This window comes from Lagopus leucura, unplaced genomic scaffold (genome assembly GCF_019238085.1).
Source record: "Lagopus leucura isolate 7727_CA_CO unplaced genomic scaffold, USGS_WTPT01 Super-Scaffold_100002, whole genome shotgun sequence".
Classification (NCBI taxonomy): domain Eukaryota; kingdom Metazoa; phylum Chordata; class Aves; order Galliformes; family Phasianidae; genus Lagopus; species Lagopus leucura.
The window spans coordinates 80,932,561-80,935,521 of NW_024962263.1; the positions used below are offsets into that span (position 1 = coordinate 80,932,561).

Consider the following 2,961-nt stretch of genomic DNA (forward strand, 5'->3'; position numbering starts at 1 on the left):
CAACCCGAAGTACAGCCTCGGCCGTGGGTTACAGCAGGCCCCCACAGAACAGAAGCGTCACACTTGGCACGCTGCTGTATTTCCATTATACGTCTGTGAGTGAAATCAAACCTGGGGGATTTCTTCCTCGCGCTCCAGACAAGCGCCCGCACTGCAGAATACAAATGGAGAGCAGGGCTGACGCACGCACTCAATGCTCAGCTGGCTGCCCCAGGGACCGATAGCTGGCTGCAACCTTGAAGGGCTTGGAGCTCGTTAACACCACGATTTAAATAACAGCAGAGCCGGGGGGGGAGCAGGTGCTGCATGTCCCCGTAGCGTGTATTTATGTGTGCACGTTTGGTTTAGACAATGAGAGTGAAAGTGCACTTGCTCCTTTGGTCTTCAGGTAGCAGCCCTGTGGAAAAGCATCAAGGAGGGAATGGGAAAGAGCTTTGTATGATGTTTTGTTTGTTTGTTTGTTTGTTTTCCCCTTTCCTTGGAGATTTTGGATTGATTAAAAAGCTATTTTTGCTGGGAAAACAAGAAGAAAGAAAACAGATCTATGTGGTAAGGATGAAAGTGTGCTTGACTCCTCCAGTGAGTACAATAGAGTTTAATATCTTTGCTGCTTGGCCCAATATTGTATCACAGGCATCACTGACATTGTGCTTCCCAGCATGCACCAGCCTTCCTTCAAACAAGCACTCGGTGTAGCAGAAAGTCCAAGAAAAGGCTTACTCCCAGGAGGATCAAGAAGAAAGCAACGGTGAAGAAAGGTACAGTGGCTATTAATATTAATGCTTAAGGAAGAGCAGAGAGAAAGGACACGGGAGCAGTAGAAAAAAATGACTGCTTGTGGCTTTGATGTGTTCATTTCCACAGGACCGATAGCAGCATGGAGAATACAGAAAGCAGATAAAGAGGGAAAGGAGGAGGTGGAGGTGAGCAGAAAGCAGCTCAGAAAATTGCACAAGCTGTGGGGAGTTTTTCCATCAAGACGTTTGTGCATCTCAAAGGGAGTGACTCTGCCATCTGCATCTCCTCTGGAAAAAAAAAAAAAAAAAAAAAAAAAGAGAAAGGAACAGAGCAGAGACAAAAAAAGAAATCCACCTGTTGTGTCTCTTGTTTTGGCTGTAGTAGGACGAATCAGCACAGAATGCCTGCTGTGCGAGAGGAGAGGAAGCCAACGGAGGTGCTGTTGTGTCTGAGGAGCCACACAACCAGTCCCACTGCTCAGTTCCTACTGACACACTGGGAAGAGCAGGGAGAAACTATTTTAATCCTATTGATGCTGCTGAGGAACAAAAAAATGGAAGTAATTAAAGGTGTGTTCCAGTCTCACTTACTTTTCTGAGTCTCCAGGCTAGAGTTATTTTTGCTACATTGATTTAAAGGCATTGAACTCATGTTTCAACTTGGTTGGATTTGGTTGGAGCTCTGTGGGGTCACCATGGAGCTCTGTGAGGTCACTACGGAGCTCTATACGGTCATAAAGAAGCTGTTAAGGGGTAACAATGGAAAATTTAGCGGGTCACTATGGAGCTTTATGGGGTCACTCTGGTACTCAGTGGGGTCATAATAGATCTATTATGTGGAACCTACAGAGCTCAATGGGGTCACTATGGAGCTTTATGGGGTCACTGTGGTACTCTGTGGGGTCACAATAGATCTATTATGTGGAACCTGCAGAGCTCAATGGGGTCACAAGGAAACTGTCATGGGGTCACTATGGCTCTCTGTTGTGTCACCATGCACCCCTATGGAACTTTTATGGTTATAAGGGAAGTGTTATGGGGTAACAATGGAACTTTTATGAGATCAGTATGAGCTCCATGGGGTCATAACGGAAGTTTCATGGGGTCACTATGAAGCTCTTTGAGGTCGTAATAGCTCTGTTATGTGGAATCTACGGAGCTCAATGGGGTCACAAGGGAACTATTATGGGGTCACTAGGCAGCTCCATGGGGTCACTATGGATCTCGTGGGGTGTCTATGGAACTGTTCTGAGGTCCCTAAGAAGCTCTATGGGGTCACAAGAGAACTGTGATGGGGTCACCATGGAACAGCACAGGGATTGCTAAGGAGCTCCATGGGGTCATAATGGAACTGTTTTTGGGTCACTTGGCAGCTCTATGGGAACTCTATGGAACTCCATGGGGTGTCTATGGAACTGTTCTCAGGTCCCTAAGCAGCTCTATGAGGTCACAAGGGAAGTGTGATGGGGACACAATGGAAGAGCTCAGGGATTACTCTGGGGCTCCATGGGGTCATAATGGAACTGTTCTGGGGTCACCATAGTGCTCTATGTGGTCTCTATGGAGCTCTAGGGCAACACTATGGAGCTCTAAGGGGTCATAATGGAACTGTTATGGGGTCACTTTGCAGCTCTATGGGGACACTATGGAGCTCCACGGGGGGTCTGTGGAACTCTTTTGAGGTCGCTAAGAAGCTCGATGGGCTCACAAGGGAACTGCTAAGGAGTCATATGAAGCTCGATGGGCTCATAGCGGAACTGCTGTGGGGTCACTCTCAAGCTCTAGGGGGTCAGGATGGAAATGTTATGGGGCCACTATGGAGCTCAATGGGGTCACCATGGAGCTGCTATGTGGTCATAATGTTCCTGGTATAGGGGCACCTTGGACCTCCATGGAGTCTCCAAAGAATCATTATTGGTTGACTAAGAAGCTCAGTGGGGTCAGTATGGAACTGTTTTGGGGTCACTGTGCAGCTGTATGGTGTCACTATGGAGCTCTTATGGTCACACAGATCACAGAATCACAGAATCACCCGGGTTGGAAGGGACCTCAAGGATCATGTAGTTCCAACCCCCCTGCCTAGCAGGGCCACCAAACATACACATTCAGATCAGGTTGCCCAGGACCCCATCCAACCTGGCCTTGAACATGTCCAAGGACGGGGCATCCACAACCTCCCTGGGCAGCCCGTTCCAGGGCCTAACCACTCTGCTTGTAAAGAACT

At 48.1% G+C, this 2,961-nt stretch overlaps 1 long non-coding RNA gene across 1 annotated transcript; it reads left to right on the plus strand.

Moving 5' to 3' along the window:
* Positions 1 to 516: 516 nt before the first annotated feature.
* LOC122178517 lies at positions 517 to 992 on the plus strand. The gene is made up of 3 exons (XR_006178365.1): positions 517 to 549; positions 659 to 758; positions 865 to 992. It is a non-coding gene; the product is annotated as an uncharacterized LOC122178517 (long non-coding RNA).
* Positions 993 to 2,961: the final 1,969 nt, after the last annotated feature.